The sequence below is a fragment of the Tiliqua scincoides genome, chromosome 1 (assembly GCF_035046505.1).
Source record: "Tiliqua scincoides isolate rTilSci1 chromosome 1, rTilSci1.hap2, whole genome shotgun sequence".
Taxonomy (NCBI): Eukaryota; Metazoa; Chordata; class Lepidosauria; order Squamata; family Scincidae; genus Tiliqua; species Tiliqua scincoides.
Window position 1 is genome coordinate 146,915,095 of NC_089821.1, and position 23,885 is coordinate 146,938,979.

The 23,885-nt window shown below is 43.0% G+C and overlaps 1 pseudogene; it reads left to right on the plus strand.

Moving 5' to 3' along the window:
* Positions 1-15,301: 15,301 nt before the first annotated feature.
* Positions 15,302-15,421, plus strand: LOC136638065 (5S ribosomal RNA; annotated as a pseudogene).
* The last annotated feature ends 8,464 nt before the right edge of the window (positions 15,422-23,885 follow it).

The window sequence follows — 23,885 nt, forward strand, 5'->3', positions numbered from 1 at the left end:
CCTAATAATAAGCCCTGGGTCACTAGAGATGTGCGCCTTTTGATAAGAGCCCGGAATGCTGCTTTCCATTCTGGAAACACACTACAGTACAGCAAACTTAAAAAAGGCATCAGGGATGCAAAGGCCATGTGCAGGCGGAGGATTGAGCAGCATCTTGAAAGTTCGGATACCTGCCAGGTATGGCAGGGCCTGTGACAACTTACTGGGAAGAATTATAAAAATAGTCTGCCCAGCAGTAGTGATTCCATGTCAGAGCAGCTTAATCAGTTTTTTGGCCGGTTTGAGGAGGAGATAGCAGCCACCAACATTCCAGCTGCAACCACTGATGGTCAGTCACTTGTCCTGCAGCCTGATGACGTGAGACGGGTTTTACAGAATATTAACGTCTGGAAAGCAGCTGGCCCAGATGGAATTCTGGGACGGGTCCTTACAGACTGCGCTGCAGAGCTGACTGAAGTTTTTACAAATATTTTCAATTTCTCTCTGTCACAGTGCTCTGTCCCTACTTGCTTGAAGACATCTATTATAGTGCCAGTTCCTAAGCAGACAGTAGTTGCTTCTCTCAATAATTATCGACCTGTGGCTCTAACTACAGTAATTCTGAAGTGTTTGGAGAGGCTAGTGTTGAGACATATTAAGTCTAGTCTTCCACCCACCTTGGATCCTTGTCAATTTGCATACAGGAGTAATAGGTCGACTGATGATGCCATCTCTATTGTTTTACATACAGTCCTGCGTCATTTGGAACAATGGGGTACATATGAATGGCTGTTATTTGTGGATTACAGTTCTGCTTTTAACACCATTCTACCTAGCAGGCTGTTTTTTAAAATGACCAGTTTGGGCATACAGCAAGACAATTGTCTGTGGATAAAAAACTTTTTGACAAATAGGCCACAGTCAGTTAGGATGGGCTCTTATCATTCTTCCACTCTGATATTAAATACAGGAGCTCCCCAAGGCTGTGTGCTGAGCCCCTTCCTCTATTCCCTGTATACACATGATTGTACCCCATCACATAACACCAATGAAATTATAAAATTTGCAGATGATACTACAGTGGTGGGGCTTGTTAGTGGGAATGATGAGTCTGCTTATAGGAAGGAGGTACAGGAGTTGTTATTGTGGTGCAAAGAAAATAATCCCTCACTTAACATCAAAAAACTAAAGAACTTATAATTGACTTCCGGAAAAAGTGGGATGTACACACACCATTATACATAAATGGTGAGGAAGTGGAGAGGGTTGCTAGTTTCAAATTCCTAGGTATTTACATCACAGAGGACCTCTCATGGACTATTAACACCAGCATGTTGATAAAAAAGGCACAAAAGCGGTTATATTTTCTGAGGAAGCTTGGGAGGTTAAATTTGTCACAGCAGCTGCTTCTGTCTTACTATCGTTGCACCATTGAGAGTGTCCTAACCTATGATATCTTGGTGTGGTACGGAAATTGCTCTGCAGGTGACAAAAAAGCTCTGCAGAGAATTATTAAGATCACGCAGCACATCATCAACCTTCATCTACCAGCTTTGGAGGACATCTATACATCTCGCTGTCTACAGAAGTCACATAGTATTCTGTAAGACCCCTTCCATCCGGCTCATAAGTTCTTTGAACTGTTGCCTTCGGGTAGATGAAACAGAACTATCAGAGCAGCACCACACGATTCCTGAACAGTTTTTATCCCATAGCCATAATTACGTTGAATAAGGCGATATAGTTGTTACCATGCTCCTGGGCATTATGGTCTGTTATACTGTTTTTATATTATGATGCATGTTGTATAGAATGCGTGGGTGAGTGTGTAGAGTGTGATTGTTGGAATTGTAGTATATATTTATGCTTGTATCTCAAAGGTGCATAAATTTCGTTGTGCTGTAGCACAATGACAATAAAGTTACTACTACTAATAAACCCCCTTTCCCTCCTAAAACCCCCCACTCCGCCCCACGGTGGATACAGCACATGTCTTTTGGCATGGCTGCACTGGCGGGGGGGGGGGGGATAGGATTGGGCCTTAGGCCATGGAGTGCTTACATTGTAAATGTTTCATTAAACTCAGTCTCTAGTTGGTGATCCCTAAATGGACAAAGCACAGTTTGCAACTGACTGGCAAACCAGATTCAGAAGCCATGGTGTGCAATGAGTTTGCAAACCATGATTTGTGCTATCTGCATGATGTCTGAATTGATAAACAATAATTATGGCCATTATTCCATCTTTAGATACTAGTGTGTCATGGAAACAGGAGCACCACTGGATGCGGGTTGGGTGGGTGGGGTGGGGATGGACAATGGACAGTCAAGCACTAATCATGGCTTACCTCTGCCATGTCTTTGAAAGCTCAAATCATGGTTTGGCTTCTAAAGTTTGGTTAGAATATAAACCATGGTTTGATGTGGTGCCAATAAGTGTGATCCATTAAATCAGCTTGGAAGCAAACAATTTGAAAATTGCAGCCTTTGCTGATTTTTTCCCCCAGTCCTTTGCTTTCTAACTGTAACCCTTAATTATTCTTTTGTTCACGTCCCTCCCATCAACGTAAAATCTGACTGCCAGCTGACTACTTAAGATTGTTATATTAACCATTTTGCCTCTTTTTTATTACCAGGCTGTAGGAGAAATATAAAAAAAATGGTTTTTACCAAGTCTTTTTTTCCCATTCATTGTTATTCTTGCATTTGAGAAATGAGTAGGTGTTATAATTTGTGTGTGTGCATATAGAACCTAATGGCAGAAATGTGAGTAAAAGAGGATTTAATTTTTGCAGGCAGTTTTGGGAATTGAAGTGAAGTCCATGCTCAGCTATCACTCTTTCATGAATGGATGGATTCCAGCAACATTGATTCAGGTGTTGACCCAATTATCAAATGATAGCATAGTTAATTTAACTCACCTTGAGAAGGACTTTTCATCTTTTTCAGTTAGAATCCTATGCACACTTGCCTGAGAGTAAGCCATGCTGAACTCAGATGAACCAACTTCTGAGTAGACATGCCTAGGACCACACTGTTAGAGCTTAGAGGTCCATGGGGTGTAAGTTCCCATGTAAGGAGACTATCACCTTCTAAATAGAGTCTTGAAAAGTTGTCTCATTCTACCAATTGAACTTCTAAGTATAGCTCCTTGGAAGGTTCTATTTTCCTTCATATGCCTCAGATGTTAACGGGTTTCAACAGCATGCTGGTGTGATAAACATGGGGATGGCCTATCATGTTGTGGATTGGACCTAAGTCTCCTTTTCAACAAGTAAGCAAATCTGCAATAATCTGTATGCCAGCTACTTGGCTATAAATCAGACCGACCAAGACCAGAAGCTTGCCCACTTTCAGACAATGTCTGAAAATCATTCTTGAAGGTCCAGACATGCTCCAAAAGGGGCTATGACATCTGTCCTTCTGCTAAGTTTGCCCTCTTCCTCTGAAGTGCTCTGCTGTGGCAGGTTGCCACAAGATGGAGAAATTATGGTAGGCATTCTTGGAAGTAACTCGTTCCCATTAATCCTCATTTGAGAACAAAATTACCCCCCCCCCCATTGGTTCTGTATTGACTAAGTACAAGGAATGAAACAATGGGTTAATATTTTAATATTTTTCATGACGGCATGTGTTTCCCTGCAGAGTGATGATAGTTCCAGAAAGATTCATGTGCTTCATGTAGATCTTGGTCCCTCAATCTACCATTTGCTTTATATAAATCCTAGTTTATCAAGTATTTTAGACAAAACTGAGAGTCTATAGTGGCCTTCAATTACTCCTTGATGGTCATTACAGACTTTATTGGTTCAGTACCAAAATTCAAGAAGCACTGAACTGCCCTGAACGTCCTAGTTTCCTCCCCACCTGATTGAATAGGGTAAACAGTGGACCTAAAGTCCAAGTCCTGTTTTGTTCAGAGATTTTGCCAATGCATTTTCAAGGGTGTAACTTAAGGATACTCCATACAAATGTTGGGTACAGCAGAAAACTATTCGGTCTTGCCATCAAAAACTCAACAATGCCTCAACCTTTCCCCCAAATATTTATACTTGTTAAGACTTCAAAGGTTTTATAGAATGTATGGAAACAGTATCTGGAGATTGGCAGTCCAATTCTAATGACAGCACCACCGCTGGGTACACCAGCACCAAAATTGTTACCGCCTGTATTCAGTAGCCCCAGTGGGGGGCTCCTTGGGGGAAGGGGACTTTCGTTCCCTTCCCCTAAGGGTGCAGGTGTTGCTATTGGTCTTCTCCAGTCTGCACCAGCTATTTTGCCAGAGCAGACTGGCGGAGCTCTGTGTCAGGCTTTTCAGCCTGACATGGAGCCTAGGATCCAGTGGAGCAGGTCTCCATCAGTCCCAACCCCTTCCTACTCTGGTATCAAAGAGGGAATTTGGGCAGGTGCAGCTTTTTAAACCCTTCCATGTTGAACTACACCTGCCAAAATTCCCTTTTCTTTACAATGGTTAAAGGTGTAGGCACGCTGTCCTCCAATGTATCTGGTCCCCCTGAATAGACTACTTTGAATTCATTGGAGTGATACTCTAAAAGGACACCATGCTGGCTCCCGTGTTGTATGCTAGAGACTGTCTAGATTGCTTGATTTGACCCTTTATCAACCAATTAAATAATAATAATAATAATAATAATAATAATAATAACTTTATTTCTACCCCGCCTTTCTCCCCGAAGGGACTCAAGGCGGCTTACAACATATTAAAAACAATTTAAAAACAAATAAAAACATATTAACACATACTAAAAACAGCAGTCAGAGTAAAAAAATAGGTAAAAAGAGCACAGAGCAGCAGCAAGTCATAAAAGAATCAGGCCTGTAAAAAATATTAAAAGATGTTAAAAAGATGTTAAAAGGCCAAGAACTCAGAAGGCCTGTTTAAACAGAAGGGTCTTCAGGCCTTGCCGAAAGGTCTCAAGAGAGGGAGCCATTCTTAAGTCAAGGGGAAGGGAGTTCCATAGCGTTGGTGCCACTACTGAGAAGGCCCTATTTCTTGCAGCCGCCCCACGTACCTCCCTAGGCGGCGGCACTTGTAAAAAGGCCTTCTCTGATGACCTGAGAGGGCGAGCCGGATTGTACGGGAGCAGGCGATCTCTAAGATACCCTGGTCCAGAGCAGTATAGGGCTTTAAAGGTCAATACCAGCACCTTGAATTGGGCCCGGAAACGAATGGGCAGCCAGTGCAGCCGCTGGAGAAGCGGACTGACAGAGTCGAACCGCCTACCTCCAGTAACCACACGGGCCGCCGCATTCTGCACTAGTTGCAGTTTCCGAACCGTCTTCAAGGGCAGCCCCACATAGAGCGTGTTACAGTAATCTAATCTCGATGTCACCAAGGCATGGATCACCGTGGCCAGGTCTGCACGATCCAAGTACGGCCACAGCTGGCGCACCAGCCGAAGCTGAGCGAAGGCCCCCCTTGCCACCGCCGCCACCTGGGAATCCAGGAGACTCTGTTTTGGAGTCTCTGTATCTTGTTTTGGAGACTCTGTATCTTATCTTCCTAATAAAGATAGGCTGATGGCAGCAATGGATAAATAATCCTTCCCAACAAGTTAAGACACTGTCAGCCCAATCCTAGGCATGCCTACTCAAAAATCAGTCCCATCATAGTCAATGGGGCTTACTCCCAGGTAAGTGTGAATAGGATTGTGGCCTGAGTGAGCTTCCAGTAAGTTTCAATGGAGAGTTTACATGCTGGTTTTTTTTGTTTTTTTTTTTATAAAAAGGAAGAGAAAACCATTGCATCAAGATCCCATTGCACTCTAGTGAGACTAAGACAATGCAGTGTGCAAAGATGCAGAGGAAGAGATAAGGCTTTGCAGATAAGAGCAGGCTTGACTCTCAATAACTCAATAAGTACTATGGGTTAAGGAAGCAAGATGCATTCTGGGATTCAGCTAAAAAGGAGATAAACCTGCCCCTCAGTCTTGATGCTGGGATATCTGGGGCAAGATTATGCCCCATCCCAATAGTGCCCGCAAGTGCCTGCCTTTACTGTCTCCCATAAAAGTTAATGTATGTAAAGCACTACTGTCTGAAACAGAGTCTCCAGCCATGGGTGGTTCGACTCCTACCGTTAGTTATCCTAATGGGAAGTATAATGTGTATCTTTGGGGAGCTGAGCACAGAGATGCACAGAGAAAACCCTCAGTCCACACACACAGCAGCCATCTCCATGACAGGCATTTTGCTAGCTATCACATGCATAACCGTGTCTTAGGTGGATGCACTCGCACAAAGCGGCAAGAAGAATTTGGGAGACAACATTCCTGGAGTTCTTTACCTTTATGGAGCAGTTCACCCATGTCTTACTTTGCCTCTGCAGCAAAGGAGATTCCCAATTTTACACTACACTCACTCACTCTCACACACTCTCACTGCTTGAGATCCTCTTCATGTAGAGGAGCAAATCATTCACCACAGCTTGAAAGTCAATAACAGATTACAGCAGCAACTATAGGAGAATATAGATCCTGGATATACTTTCAGAAAAGACACTAACTGTGTTTGATCAAATTGAAAGCAGCATTTTCATATTTAATGCCATCAACCGTTTTGCAGACAAAATTGGCCGTCTGCTGCATGATCGAGTGCTAGAACGTTACAGGCATGAGACAGAAATGCTGACTCTTCATACACTGATGCACACACTGCCTTTGTGGTTTCTTGCAAGAGATGGCCATTTTTCAGAGCCATCATAATGCACTGCTCTGAAATGTTGGCAGACTTCTAGGGTAGCAGCCATTTTGTGAAGCTACGTCTTGCAAAAGAGCAGGCAAATGCTGCGCCGTTGGAGTGAGATGCTGCTTTTCTGGAATACCTCCGAGCAAAGATGGTAAGTATCAGCTAGTGCACTGCACAGAAAAACTAGAAGTAATCTTCTTGCCTGAACTGCTTCTCTTGGGAGATAAGCAAATTGTTCTCCTTTGTCTACCATACAGGGCCAGTGAGTTCATACGGAAACACTTGGGTTAAATTGGTTCTGGCAAGTAGCTGCCCATTAATTCCACTGGAACTTTGCTTTCCTGCCCTCCTCAGAAACAAGGCATCTTACCAAGGGGTTCATCTGAGCCAGACACAGGTTAACCATCCCAGGGAGAATCTGTAGTTGGCATCAGATAATCCCAGTGATATGAAGTGAGGTCCAAGGCTGGGGAGGCACAGTACGTGGAGTTCCCATGTGATGTCATGCCACAAGGCATTCTGGGGGCTACCCAGGTGCCCCAGTACCTGAACAGTCACAGTGGAGGCTGCGTCAAGCTCTAGTCTCTTGGAGAGACTTGGACAGTCTTGGAGAGTCTCTCGGAGAGATTGGAGTTTGAAGCAGCAGCCGCTCAGCCTCCCCTGTGATTGCACAACCACTTGGAAACTGGGTGAAATGTATACGCAATCACAAGGCTCTGCCCCCCCTGGCCACTTGTCCCTGGATTATTTCCCCTAGAAGCAGACTGAGGAGTTACTAATCAAAGAAGGAACATCTTCCCCTTAGAGCCTGGAGATACCAGCTGGTTCACTTGTGGCCTTATTATTTATTCATTATTATAGGAAGGAAAAGTGGAAGTGGGTTCAACTCTCCTCCCCTACAACAGGGCAGGGATTAGCTAGATTAGCTGGGATTAGCTAGACTGGCCAGGAGCAATGTCCAGGGGGGCCCATGCGCAGAAGAAGACTCATCCTACCAAACTAAACCTCTAGCAACCTGCTGCCAGTACTGACCTGCACTTATCTCTCATGGCAATCATCAGACCTTTGCTCATGCTTCACACATGAATGGGGCAGGCACCTGTCCAACAAGCATTGCTTCCTCCATCTCATTTAGTTGGCTCCTTAAATACTACTCTTGCAGCTAGTACGTATATTAGGGTTGTGATGGATATCAAAATAAGAACATAAGGACAGGCACAACATGTCACATCTTTTGAGACCCGATAATGAGCCTTACTAGTCTTTGTTCTTTAATGACCATCTCAGTTTGCCTGAACACAACAGGTGCCTCTTCTGTCACATGTTTCCCATTTCATAGCCATCTTCAGAGTATATCCTGAAACACTAGAATCTCCTTTGGTTGCTATGGTTGCTTTAGCAATCAAAGATCCTTTGCATATTTTGCCCTATCTCCAACTGTTAGGTACTAGTAGGATTAGTGCCGTCCGTAAAACAGTTTATTCTTAATTATTAAATTTGAATTTATCAGTGTTAATGTCCTGACTCAGGGCTAATTCACACATTATAATTTCCTGGATGTAAAAGATTAATATCTATATTGGCTTCTTGGTCCAAGTATTCATTCCAGGTGGGAAAAAAAAATTGCACATCATGCTGTATTTTGCAACTACAAAATTAATACCGTTCCATATTCGGAACTTTATCTTTGTATGGAGAATGATAAAGTGCTAAATTGACCTTAGAACCAAAGAATACACTCCTATTGCGATCAATGCAAACAAAATTTATCATGGACGTTTAACAAACTGACGGCCCAATCCTATCCAACTTTTCAGCTCTTGTGTAGCCGTGCCAATGGGGTTTGTGCTTTATCCTGTGGTGGGAGGGCCTCCACAAGGTTAAGCAACATTTGTTCCCTTGCTTAGGGGCTGTACTGCAGCTGCACCAGGGCTGGAAAGTTGGATAGGATTGGGCCCTGAGTCACAAACCATGAAACATATAGATCTAATTAATCTAGGGCCCAATTCTATCCAACTTTCCAACACTAATGCAGTCTTGCCAACGAGGCATGCACTGCATGCTTTGGTGGAGGGCAGTCACCGAGACCTTCTCAAGGTAAGGAAATGTTTGTTCCCTTACTTCGGAGCTGCATTGCAGCTACACTGGCGCTGGAAAGTTGGATAGGATTGGGTCCCTAATCACATTTGTTGATGGTGCCAATATCCTGGGTTCAAAACACAAACTAGTTCAGCTTGTAATATTTGGTCGTATCAATGACTCAAGCATCATTTCACCCAGATATTCTGCTTTAACTTGGGCTGTTAAATGAGTTCTTTTGTACAAGTGGGCTGTGGTCAATGCACTTGTCACCCCTCTTTGTGATTGCTGTGAAATTACGTGAACCTTTTAAGGGGCATTTCATTTACACAATGATACTGCACTTACATGAACAAATAGGCTGGGGGAATGTCTAAACTATGCTGATAAGACCAAATCAAACAATTCCCTGAGGCCAGTGTGATAATCTGTATGTGCAGCACCATAAGTGCACATGTGCCAGCTTTATGAGATAACATTTGGATGAGTTTCCCCAAACACTCACTAAGAAATCTTGGTGACCATCTCATTTTCCCTGAACATTAACAGGTACCTTTTCTGTCAATCTGAACCAATTTCAAACTGTGTTGAGGGGAACTTATTCATTGACAATGGCTTAACTACGTGATGATGGGTTAGGCTAAATAAGGGTGACAGGACCAGATGAACGTTTCATTCTACATGGCATTGTATGACAGCTGATAGCATGATATAATCATTATTTAGTCCTGTCACATTGTTCCACTTTTCATGAAGAGATGACTCAAAGCATGTGAAGCAAAACAAATAAAGAAAACTGTGAACCGGTCTGCCAAGAGTGGAGCCCACCAATCTGGGTCGACCTTAAAAATATCGGGGCAAAGGCATCCGGACCTGCCGCCTTCCCAGGTTTCAAAAAAGAAAGAAGTTGCTATATTTCAAGCTCGGTTACAGGAGGCCGGTTTTGTGCTTCAGAGAATGAAAACAGGGACACAGAGGAAGAGCCTTTACAATCTTATTTAAAGGAGGGATAGCACAAACTCCATTTATTTCTCAAGAACTTTAAATGTGCAACATCTAACTATTCTCCAGGTTAAAAAAAAAATGCATCAAACATTTTTAGCATGGAGCATCAACATAAGAAACAAAGATTTGTGTGCACACCCTGCTCATTCCAAGTGTGATTAAAAATAATGAACTATAATACCTGAAAACAGTTTATGAGCAACTCAGAACAGAAACCAAAAACCCATTCCTATAGGCCTGACACATGATAGAGTGCAGCCTGACTGATACAGGAAACTGTGAGCACTGGCGGCTAGGCAATAGCCATCTCCTCAGGAGCCCTGGCACCAGTAGATTGGCATAGGAGGCAGGCAGTGGGCAGAACAGGCTGGAGACTGGGTCAGGGATAGGGTGTGTTGAGGGCAGGAAGGGGACGAATATCAGTGACAGCAGTTCCACCAATATCCTACACTCCACCCCGGCCTTGATCCAGCTAATCTGGTAAGCTTGGACTTGTACCATCAAACTCACTACTACAGGTCTAAATAAACCCATCAGTGCAGCAGAGGCTTACCTGGAGGAGACCTCCAGGACTACCTCCCCAGCAGGATGCAACACATGCTCCAGTGGTGTGGCTGCATCAGCAGGGGGGAGAGGCTTGGGCTGTAAGAATCATTTCTAGAAATTCAGCAATTAACTGCAAACAGGTACTGCAAATTAGATGCATGTCTTGGGATGTGCTAATGGAAAATACATGAAAAGACAAGAGGCAAAGTTCCGTTAGATAAATTGCTGCAGATTTCTCTCCCAGGTCTGGAGCTGAGTCATGCTTCAAGTATTCTTCTTCTAATGGTCATATGTTTACTGAACTGCTAATGAGTTCTTTGGCTCCCCATGGCAAATGCTTAAGAAATGTCACTTTCCCTGTGAATGAATTCGGCATCGAATCCTAATGTGGTCTGGGATGCTTAAAGCACTTCGATATGAGAGGATTTTTAATTAAGACTAGATTCTCTATAAACTGGAGTCGCTATAGAAAATTCCTATTGTCTTCTCTCTCCCTTTGTCTCCAATTTTCCTAAATTCAACTTCCTATATCTATATACAGTGAACCCGCAGTACCCGTTGATCTGGTATCTGTGGGTTGGACTCACTGTGGATGCCAGTGGATACTGGAGTTCAAATTTAAATGCCTTTCTAAAAAGAGCACCAAAATCCACTGCTTTTATGGCCAAACTGTGGAATTGTGCAGCAGTTTCTTTGTTCTCTCCAGATCAGAAAGAAACTGGGAGAAGACAGGAACCTCTTTGTGACCCAGAAGTGGGTCTTTCAGTCCTAAAAACAGCTCTACAGTCTTGGAAGTCACATGGCTTGGCCTCACAAAGGTAAAAACATTAGGTTTTGACCTTTTTTTTTTAGGGATTTACATTAGGCCCCGATATCTGCAGTTTCCGTATCCGCAGGGGGTTCCAGAACAGAACCCCTGCAGATATTGGGGTCCAACCTGTATTAAATAGAATTTTTCCTATGTATCTACTGTATCTATAAAGGATACTAAAGCCTAGAACTTTCTACTGGGTAACATGAGCGGAGTATGTATGCGTGTGTTTGTTCCTGAACCGGAATATTCCTCACATGTAACATACCAGTAGTGATCATGTCATGGCAGCCATTTTTATTATTTTGCTCTGGATTGCTGTTTTGCACACTCCATATGATTGGGGGGGGGGGACTCTAAAGTTTGGGCATAATTTATCATGGTTTAAAAAAGTGTGGGGAATGGGGAATAAAATCCATGATTCTCAAATCCAAAGATTGTGGGATCTCATCTGAAAGGTGCATGTTTATGTTACACTGTTTAGTTTAAACTTTTAAAAATGTTTGCTGGAGTTGTATCATTTCAACCATGCTGTCTCCGAAATATTTCATGGAACGCTTTTTTACTTTCATTCTAATGTTCTTCCTTGAGTCAATCCAACTCATCAGTCTGCTACAGCAATATTCTGATAGGGAGCTGGGGATAAAAAAAAGTATGCATTTCAAATGCCACGCCAAGCTTGATGGCAATCTTGACTGCTTTGTTTGCAAGCCTGCCTTTCTGATAAGACGTCATCTGAGCTGCCACACAATAGCAGCCCTCTGCAAACACTGCTTTTCTGCAGACATCATGCTAACTGCAGGCTAGCTCAAACTGTGCCAAAACCTAATGATAGGAGCCCTAACAGCAGATGTGAGAGGCAAGGAATAGCTTGAGAAAAACAGGAAGGGATGCAGTCGTTGTCTACAGATTTCTTGTGTGAAATACCCAGAGAGAGTAGTCTAGTGGTTGGCAACCTTCAGTCTCTAAAGAAGATGGTATAAGCCTACAGCACCCAGTGTTCCCAGGCGGTCTCCCATCCAAGTACTAACCAGGCCTGACTCTGCTTAGCTTCCAAGAAGAGAGAGTAGTCTAGTGGAGTGCTCAATATTGAGTTTCAGGGTCTGTTAAGATGAGCTGAGGGTGATAGCTAAGGGAGGGCTTTTTGTCCTGCCAGAAGCAGGTCTGGATGACTTTCTGATTCCTCTCACTTGGTACAGTTCTGCTCTGTGAATCTTACTCAATCATCGCAGGCCAGAACTGTACAAATGGAAGGAATCGTAAGGTCACCCAGCCACTCTCCTTGCACTAAGACCAGTCATGCTTCTCTGCAGAAATAGCTGCTGGCGGTATCCTTGTTACAGGCCATCCCACATTATTTCCAGGTGTGAAATTGCATCCCACATTATGATTGCAGGCGTGAACATTTCTGTGGGTCTCAAGAACTTTCTGTGGGTGCAAGAAACCGATTGTGAACTAGACTTGTGCCAGGATTTTCCAAACAGAATGCCTTACCAGTGGTGTCGCTAGGGAAGTGTGGGGAGGGGTGCGGGCTGATGCGCACGGGGGGGATGACACCACTACTGGCCAAAATTTTTTAAATCTTGGTATTTTTGAATACCGTCCTGTTATAAATCAATTGATGTACAATTTCATTCAGAATGCAATGAAACAAACCACGTGGAAATATCTCTATTCTATCAAACAAAAGTTATAACCAAAAAGCTAGCAGGGGTGGGGCAATGGTACATCAACACACCCACCGCCCAGGGCATGGGAGAGGATCCATCATGGGGGTGGGTGGTGGCCTCCCGCACCAGGTGACACAAAGCTTAGTGACGCCACTGCCACTGTGCCGTATAGAGATTAGCTATCAGGGAGGAGGCTACAGCTGAGTGATAAGCACATGCTTTGCATACCAAAGGTCTCCAGTTCACTCCCTGTCATCTTGAGTTAGGGCTGGAGAAGACCCTTTTCTAAAACCATGAAGAAGGTGACTGGAGGCTCCAGAATGGGATGGATCTTCTCATTAGTTGACTATTACCTACAAGCTCTGCAAACATAGGGACTAGTGACTTGTCTTATTTTAGCCACAGGGGCAATCAAATACAATCAAAGCACTGAACCAAATTTTCCAGGTCTAATTTATAAAAGGAACGTAAATTCCATTCTGAGCACTTGTTAAGTGGAGGTTTATTTGACTTGAAAGTTTGAAAAAGCCCTGTGTGTTTTGTATTCAAACGTGGATATATGATGAAAGCTCCCTGACACCATTCGCCTTTAACATTATGCTTATTTCCTCTGGATTTTCATGCAGTCAGAACGGAAAGGGATTCAAAAGGTCGTCTAATCCTGCCCATGTAATATCTAGCAGATATTTCTCTTTTTTTCCCCTCAATCTGCCACCCTATTTGTTTGTTTGTTTGTCCAGGCATCTCTATACTGCTTTTTTTTTAACCTCCAAAGAAGCCCCCAAGACAGCTGACAATATTTTAAAAATCCTGCAGTAAAACTGTTTTTAAAAATACAGGTAAAACAAACTTCAAACCAAACAAAATGAAAAGACTGATATTAAGAGCAAAGAAACACAAAACTACAAATAAAGTGAAAAACTGCTTGCTTGAACAAAAATGTCTTTACCAGGCCATGGAAATACCAACAAGGGAGGCAAGTGGGTCTCTAGGGAAAAATAGTTCCAAAGTCTTTAGGTTGTGACTAAGAAGGCCCTGTCATAAATCCTTCCCAACTTAGCTTCTGAAAAACAGAACAGATGCGGAAAGACCCCTGGCGTTGAGCAAAGCAGGAAGGCCGATTCACATAAGGAGAGACAGTCCTTTATATATTTGGTCTCAGAAAGAAAGGGTTTTAAGGTTATAATCAACACCTTGAACTGAGCACAGAAGGACATGGTAAGCAATTCACGTGATGTAGAATGAGAGTAATATATTTCTGGGTACGGGCTCTGACCAGACCCATGTTTCAACATTGTGTACCACCTGAACGCTCTTCAAGGATAGCTGCATGCAGAGTGCATTGCAATTGTTCCATCTAGTTGTGACTAAAGCAGAGGCATAGCTAAGGGGGTGCAGGGGCAGCAATTGCACCAGGCAACAAGGTTCAGGGGGGCAACAAGTTGAACTTGACACTAGTGGCCAAAATTGTGAAAACCTTGGTATGTACAAATAATACCATCAGATTATATATCATTGGAAAGGTAATTTAATGCTGAATGCAATGAAATAAACCGCGTTGGAATATCTGTATTCTATCAAAAGTTATGGCCGATTAACAAGAAACCTTTTTATTCATTTAATTACTTAATAAATTAAATTTGATTTTGTCATGGAAGGAGGGGCTACAAAATTTTCTTTGACCCTGGGTAGCAGATACCTTACCTATGCCACTGCCCTCTTTTTCACATTTTTAAAAGTCTGGGTGTGATGTCACTTCCAGAGGTGACATCACTTCTGTAGCACCATTTTGCACTTGGCATCAGGTTACACTTTCATTAGCTACGCCACTGGACCAAGGGCCAAATTCTATCCAACATTCCAACACCAGTTCAACCGTGATGCAGACCCAAGGTAAGGGCCCATACCTTGAGGAGGCACCTGTGACTGCCTTCCCACCAAAGGATGCAGTGCCCCCTTGGCACAGCTGCACCGACACTGGAAAATTGGATAGGATTGGCCCTAAAGCAGTGGTCCAATCTGCCTTCTTCAGAAAACAGTTCAGCTGGTGCACAAGCCGAAGCTTTGGAAAAGTACTTGTGGCCACAACTGCTATCTGACCATCCTGATGGATTGCAATGGTCACTGTGCTGTAAGTCACCATCACCTCATTAGAATAAATCTCATTAGAATAAAACTTCCTGGAAGGAGAGATTTCTAGGCAATCTCTAGACATCTTCATGAAACGGATTCTGGCTATACTGCAACCACAAGTACTCTTTATCAAGTGGTGGGTGGATTAAAAAAGTTATGACTGCAACCACCAGGTTACAGCTTAGCTTGAGATTTTCATCAAATGCTCTCTCTCTTTCATCATCTTTTCATCACATATAGACACTACCAATTTAAGGGAGGAACACTTGCCAGTAAAATTGAATTGCATCATCAAGGCTTCATCTAAATCCACCCAGTCTGATGTTATTGTTGAACACAAGCCAACAGGGTTCTATTTGTAGAACTTTAAAGCTTTCTGCAACTGTTACCCTGCACATGCCTGATCTCATCTGATCTCGGAAGCTAAGCAGGGTCAGGCCTGGTTAGTACTTGGATGGGAGACCGTCTGGGAATACTGGGTGCTGTAGGCTTATACCATAGTCTTTCAAGTCTGAAAGTTGCCAACCAACCATATTGGCAGGCCACAGTTATTCATGCTCAAGTAAGATCTATGTTTGATTAAAACAGTACATTAAATGTAGAACTTCCTCTAGAGACTTCAGCTGGCCCAACATAAAGCAGTCATGTTATTAATTGGAACTTGCTCCTCTAAACATACTTCACCACTACTTAAAAACTTTTATTGACTTCCATTTTGTCTCTGGGTACATTTCAAGGTGTTGGATCTTGACTTCTGATGCTCCAGATGATCTGGGATAACAGTGTTTTAAGGACTGCTGTTCTCCAGTATGAATCTGCCCATCAACTGAGGTTATCAGCTGAATCCCTTCTTTAGATGTCCCTGCATTCTGAATTTAAGTGGATGGCTCTTAGATGTAGGGGTCTTATCTGTGTTGGCACCCTGCTGGTGGAATGTCTTCCTTACACATATTCTTTGCTACAATAAAACTGTTTTTTCCCTTTACGGTACCTGTATGTATTTCTGTCATCTTCTGGATCACTTCATACACCTGACAAAAGAAGCTATAACTTATGAATAGTCCTGTGACAACAGGATTGCTAGTCCTTGAAATGCTATAGGTTCTCTTGTTAACATCAATACATTGGCCAATTCCATAGAAAAAGCAGAAAAATCAATAAGACAAGAAGAAAATGAGAAGAAAATTTTGGTCCTAGTTTTTGAAGCCACAGAATATATTTGTACATGTACATGTATATGTAACATGTCTGAAAAATCCCAGTCTGTTCTGCAGCATGTTGTGATCAACCAAGCCTCACCTCCTTTAAGATTACCAGGAAGATGTCATGGCCATTGTGTCGAATTTTGATAAGGAGAGCTAGTTTCAACTGTCCATGGAGTCACTACTTCCCCAGTTCGCAGTGTGACATGTTTGTCACACTTGTTTTTTGTTGTTTGTCACACTATTTGCACACACACAGCAATTGTTTGTCACACTATTTCAGAGAGCTGTTGCAAGGATAAAAATGGGGAAACCTTATGTTCACCATTCTGACCTTCTCAGATCAAGATGTAACATTTATTTCCCTAGGAACAATCATGGGGAAAACACAGTAATAAGCTACTTCAACATTCTGGTGCATTTTTTCCCCTGACTCAATGAACAGAACATTCTAACATTCATAATGTGATCTCAGGGCAAGAGACCAAAACATTGTGTGAATGATTTACAGAAAGCCTGGACACAAAAGTCCTCTGTCATTAGAGAAGAGAGAGATTATGTGACAATTTGGAAATCCCCTGGGAATGTAGGAAATAATTTTTATGAACATTAAGCTTTTCCTACAGCACAGCATGGAAGATAGCATCTATGAAGCTTTAAAAAATAATAATAATCATGCTCACTGAATTCTCAGAGCCTGAAGGGATTTGTACTTCTCTCTTTGCTGCTGTACTCATTCAAAAGCTGTGTCTAAAGTCTGAAAATTGTGGGCCAAACTAGATGTTTGAGGCAATTGCATGTGTGTTAAATACTTTTGCCTATTCACCTATAAAGTGGGGGTGTGTGTTTATTCTTTATAGCAGTGGTTCTCACACTGTGAGCCATGGCTCCCTGGGGAGCTGTGGAACACTAGCAAAAAATCAACCACACTATACAATGTATAGGCCCTAATGGACAGCCACGGCCAATGGCCCAGTAGGTCAAGGGAGCCACAAGTCAAAAAAGTTTGGGAACCACAGCTTTATACCAAAGTAGCATTCCAGGGGGAGAGCAAAACCTGCCTCTTTCCCCCACCTTCTCTTGTGCTCTACTGTTTTTAAGCAGCCTTACACCAGCCTGCTTCCAATACTGGAAATGAGCAAAGGTTGCATTTACTCCCCTCCACTGTGTGCTTCTTTTCGAACAAAAACACGACTTCCAAATCCGTTTCATAAGTAAATGGGGCAAGAACATGTTTAACAAACAGATGATGGCCCCTGAAGCCGAGTTTAACACACACTGTTGAAATGAGTGCACCAGGAAAGAGGGACGGACAAAGCCCTCAAGGCACTAACAAGGACATCCATCTCTCTTGAAACAATTCACTTGTATATAAAGAGAAAAATACATATTTAGTATTCAATAATGATCTAATATCATTACCCTATTATACACAGCTTAATTATGTTGTCCTCAGTATATTGAGTTAGGTAATGGTATCTTAATTATATTGTCCTCAGTATGATGAGATTGACATGAGCCTGTAAACCATTACCTGTGTCTGATACTGGTTTGTTTCATTTAACATCATCATCATCATCATCATCAACAGCACCATATGATGGATATAATCCATGAAGAATTTCATATCATTGTACAGCCATCACTTATTTCACCAAGTAAGGCCTTGTGCAAGGAGCAGCTTTGACACTTGTCTCCATGTACTTGACTTTTGAAGTGATATTTTCTTTTTCATTGCATCTATAGGCCATTCTATGGCTGATGCATGACCTGTATGCATGACTTAGCCCTGTCATGCTGGATGATATGTTTTCAGGCACACAGAGAAAAAATGGAATGCAAAATCCTCTTGCTACTGTTGTAGAAGCAACTGTTACCCTGCACATGCCCGATCTTGTCTGATCTCGGAAGCTAAGCAGGGTCAGGCCAGGTTAGTACTTGGATGGGAGACTGCCTGGGAATACCGGGTGCTGTAGGCTTATACCATAGTCTTTCGAGACTGAAGGTTGCCAACCACTGAAATCACTGCAGTGCCCTGCCAGACCCTGAATCTCAGGTAGGTGCCTGCACCAAAATTTAGCTTGTGTGGCTCCATGTCACAGCTAGAGCGACACAAACTCCTCGAGCCCATCACAAAGTAAGATTCAAGAAATGATTGTCTCTTGTCACTGGGATTTGCCTCCATTTACATGAAATTCCTTGTAATTGTGTTGCACATATGTGATGTTGTACAGCTGCTTTATAGAGCATGGAAGCTGAGAGGGGAAGCATCATCCCATCTTGCACCATTTGTGATGGACTATGGCTGCAATCCTAGCCACAATTCCCTGGGAGTAAGTAAATATAATGGGACTTACATTTGAGTAGACATGCACAGGATTGCACCTTTAGTAGAAAATGCCTATGTTGAAAAAGAAACTGTGTGGTTGCAGCAATTTTTGGTGTGTTTATTTTTTTCTTTGCAGGAGCAGCAGGATAGAAAGGTGGACAGAAAGACAGGTCCACTGCTGGCTGGAGCAAGGAGTAGGTCAGATTTGGTGCAGTTCAGGGCAGCAGAAGCAGGGCAGGAGGTAAGTCTGTGCAAACCTGGATAAACAGCCTCCCCCATTAATTACAAGGTAAAATTCTTTAAAGAAAATACAAATGCAAACCAGAATAACAATTTTAAAATGTTTTTTTAAAACCAGCCTTCTCTTCGCTAACTAAGGGCGCAATTCAAGTCACTTGCGCCAGCCCAGGAGGGTCGCAAATGTGCCATAAAGCACATTTGCGCCTCCTCGAGAGTAAGCTGTGTTGGTGCACGGAGGTGTGCTGGCACACAGAGGCTGAATCCAGCCTTTGTGGCGGCTTACTCTGTGAGCCTTGGGCTCTGGAGTGGGTGGAAGGGAGGTGGGAAGAGGTATTCCTGGGTGGGGGGTGGGTGGAGGATGAGCAGTGGGCAGTCCATGGGGCAGGCTGGTGGGGAGCAGGAGGTGGGGCTGGGATCCAGCAGTTCTGTCAGATCCCAACCCTCTGTTCCCAGGGAGATTGGAGCGGCTTCAAACCGCCACACTCTCCTCGGACTTGTGCCACCTCAGGAGGTGGTGCAAGTCTGAGGAGACCCATTGGGGCAAGGGCGTCTTACCCAGGGGTAAGGGGAAAAGTTTCCCCTTGCCTCTGACTGAGCTGCCTTGGCCTCCTATCCTGCGCTGGATACAATTGCGTGTGGATGGCATGAAAAAGAGCATTTGCAATTGAGGGAAGTCCAAGAGCTGCGTGATGATTCTGCTAGTCTCAAAACATGTCTAGTCACAGCCCAATACTGCAACAACTCTCCAGTGACACACAAGTGAGATGTATGTCAAATCCCCAGGGCAAAGTAAAAATAACTCCATGTGGAGCATTAACAACATACACGAACCTTAAACTTATGCTTTACCCCTAGTGCAGCTGCACCTTTGGAATAATTCAGGCTGTGATCCTCATTAGGATGGCAATTTCAGTTGCAGTTACAATACTTGCAAGAATTTTGTATTGTGTTAGTAAAATGGTTGGCAACCTTCAGTCTCGAAAAACTGTGGTATAAGCCTACAGTACTTGCTATTCCCAGGCAATCTCCCATCCAAGTACTAACCAGGCCTGACCCTGCTTAGCTTCTGAGATCAGATAAGATCAGGCATGTACAGGGTAACAGTTGCTGCCTATGTTACTAAATGTCATTATATAATGAGTCCTGCCACTTCTTCACAGAGAAGAGAAAATAATACAACATATTTCACTCAAAACCAATAGGATTTTCGGGGGGGGGGGAGTGCTCTTGAACAGAGACATGCTCTGGCAGACCTGAAGCTAACTGGCAATAAGGGCATCTCCTATATAGAACTGGTTGAATATACCTTTTAGGTCTGAGAGGACAAATCACCAAGGGCCCAATCCTATTCAACTTTTCAGCACCGGTGCAGCCACAGTGCAGCCCCAAGGTAAGAGGACAATGGTTCCATACTTTGAAGAGGCCTCTGTGACTATCACCACGCTATAGGATGCAGTGCACACCCTATTGGCATGGCTGCACCAGCACTGGAAAATTGGATAGGATTGGGCCCGAATCTCTGTTGTGTTCAATGGGACTTGCTCCCAGGAAAGTGAGTATCAGATTACACCCAGAGAGGCCTTTCAATTCTGCAAACACCCCCTAGTGATTGGTAGAGACTACCCTGATAAGAGTCATGTGGTATATTTCTCTTGTTTATGATTCTAATAGGCTACTTCTAGTTAATTAGTAGGTTTCAAAGCAGAAACAGAATACCAGGCATTAACATCAGAAATCATATATGAAGAAGCATCTTCTAGTAATCATGGTTTAGCAACTCAATTGTAGTTATTATTAGCAATTATGCTCAGCTATGATCATTCCAATGCGACCCAGATTTTCTACAAGCAAATTCTGGACAAAATAATTTTGTAAATTTAATATGAAATGGAAAACTATAATTACTTAAACATAAAATACCACCCCTTTACTTATTAGAAATGTCTTCTTAGCAGTAATTTTTTTTTCCCCTCTTGGCACTAATGTTCTTAATGCTGAGTCATACTGCTCATAGAGTAGGGAAATGATTGGAGATTTATATATTTAAAATAGGCATTGATTTATATTAATACCTGGGGAATGAGGACTTCTTTTTTTTCCCCCCAAATATCCTTCTTCAAGAAACAAGGTTACATCTGGGGCCAGCTAAAGCTGAGATAGCACACAGCTCTGCCCTCCTGCCAGCTCTGCCATCTCCCTTACCTGGCTCCTTTCTTCCATGTGGACTCTTGAAACCAAGCAGGGCATGTGAACCGTGCTGGGATCCTGCCCCCCACCAGAGTGCTACATTTCCACCTTTGCTTAACTAGCCAATGAGGAAGAGTCATCTTGCTCCTTCCTCCACTGTAAAGAATCTCACCTCCTGGAAGGTGAGAGAGATGAATTGTTGTGCTCCAAGGATTGGAATACAGCAATCCTCATGCATTCCTCCACATAGGCTCATTACACAGGCAATGCAAGGGGCACCCTGCATTGCCTGCTTTGTGTAAAGAAGAAGGGGCAGGTAGGAGGCTGGCTCCATTCACAGTGGCAGAATGAGGGGCAGGGGGAAAGGTGACCAGCATCTGTTCACCACTCCTCCACTCAGGCCCCAGTCTGCTGCCTGATGCAAATGGGTTCATTTGCATCATGGATGGATCAGCTCTTCTTATATCTGAAGGCTAGGAAAACTTACATGGTGACATAGTAAGAAAATAATTAGAAGTAACATATATTTAAAGAAAGGTATCTGCTTCCTCACTTCTTGTACACATACTGCATCATCATTATCATCATCATCATCAATCATCATCATCATCATTTGTGCCTTTTTCATAAAACCAACCTCACTGGTAGAGACCTGCTTCGTATGCACAAGGTTCCATTTTTGGTATCTCCACTTAAGAGGGCCTCAGACAGGAGCATAAAACCATAAGAGACCTGCTGGATCAGGTCAGAAGTTAGTCCAGCTTCCTGGATCTCACAGTGGCCCACCGGATGCCGCTGGGAGCACATAAGACAACAAGGCACCTATATCCTGTTGCCTCTTCCTTGCATCTGCATTCAGAGATAGGCTAACTCTTAAACCTGGAGGATGCATATAATCATCATGGCTTAAACCTGTGATGGTCTTTTCATCCCGCAGTGGGAAAGACTTTGGCCAGAGAACTTGCTAGTTGCAATAGACAGCTGTCCTGGCCTAGATTGGTCAGTGGGCTGACATTATAAAGCAGCTTCAAATAGTCAACAATGGGACAAGGGGCCCAATCCTGAGCTGAGCCAGTGCCAGGTGTTGCAAACATGCCATAAGGCACACCCGCAACACCCTGTGTCGAGTCAGCGCTGGTCTAGCACCAGTCCAGCAAAGCCCAGCACTGGCTGGATGCCACCTGGAGCTAAGAAGAGGGCTTTTTGGGCAGGGTGAGGCATTCTGGGGCACAGGGAGGGTGGGGCAGGGGGAGGAACCAGAGTAGGAGGGGGGCGGGACTGGCAAAGCTCTGCTCCACTGGATCCTGGACTCTGTGTCAGGTCATCCAGGCTGACACAGAGTCTCTCTTTTGCACCTGCAAAATAGCCAGTGCAAACTTAGAAGCCCCATTGCAGAGCTTGGGGCTTTCCCCAGGGGAAGGAGGCAAAAGTCCCCTTCCCCTGAGAAGACCTCCAGCAGCTGCCACGGTGCCACAGAATAGTGGTAGACACTTTGGTGCCACTGCACCCAGCAGCAGTGCCACCTTTAAGAATGGGCTGTAGATTCTTATATGTGAACACTCCAATTAAAACCAATTTATACAGAAGTAAGGGGGAAAAAGCAGATTTTGACTGATAAATACCAGAGTTCCATTATAATAAGTATGTGTAGAAACCCTCTGGGAAATTTCACTTGTCTCACTGAAACTTATTTGGCTTCTGCTGAATATTTTCAGATGTCTTTTCTTGGGAAGAATTCTGACACTTGCTCCAAATTTCACTTTTTATGACATTTTGGTGCCATCTCTAGTTATTTTTGACTAAAAGCATATATCACAAGTACTCCCAGATACTGAGACATAGATGTCTCTTTAGTATATATAGCTATGCTCTTAGCATAGCATCAGCACAATCATTTTAGCAATTTGAAGGAAATAACTTTTTAAAAATGTATCTCATACATTCGCAGAAATGTTTAATTTCTTTTACCTGACAATGCACAAAACACTGGATGTAAAAGAATTTGAAACCCTGTGATCAAATCATCAATTTATGTTAGTAGAATGGCAAACGTACTAAAATGAGCTAGATACAATGGGTTAAGGCTGCAATCTTATACACCCTTTCCTTGGATAAGTCACATTGAACACAACAGGAGTAGACATGCTTAGGCATGCACCATAAGTCAACATTTTACCACTGTGTGACATTAACATAGCTGTAATAGTTTGATGTTGAGATTTGGGTTCAGTGGTTTGTAATGCGGGTTCTTTAAAAAACAAAAACACACATGATTTGGCACATTTCCAGATAAAAAGCAAAGTGCATTCAGTGACTGCATCTAGCATAAATTAAACTGAAATGCCAGAAAAGCATTCATCATCCAAGGGTAGAGTGAAACATTCATGACAAATGGCTCCTGGTCTTTCTTTTCACTTGGATTAGAATTCAACAGGACGAAACACCATATCTATCATTACCAAAGATGGAACACTATAAAGTGATATAAGTACTAACCTTTTCAGGGGTACAGCATAACAGTGTATTTGATCAATTTCCAAAATTTGCAACAAAGGTAAATTATAGAGCAATTAATGGTATGTACCATTCCCATTCAACAGATCCATTCAACACTACATCTTTGAATGATATGGCCTGATATTATATAACATGCTCCATTTTGTACACACAGTGATTTATATGAGAGAGACAGAATGTTGTACAATTCCCTTCCTCCCCCAAGTGAGGGCTGATGCTAACATTATAGCCCAAAAAATGGAGGATACAACAAAACCCTTCTACAGGGGCTACAATGTTTGGATGCCATACCATTCAGGCCTGCCCAACTAGAGAGAAGAGCAGATCAACAGATATGATCAGATATATTATAAAAGATATTGCCCTCCCACACTCCACCTGCTCCAGTAAATTAGAATGCAAATACAGGTACAGCCTATTTATCCACGGATTTTTTTTATCTGAAGATTTGTCTCAACATGAATGGGGTGGGGGAACCAA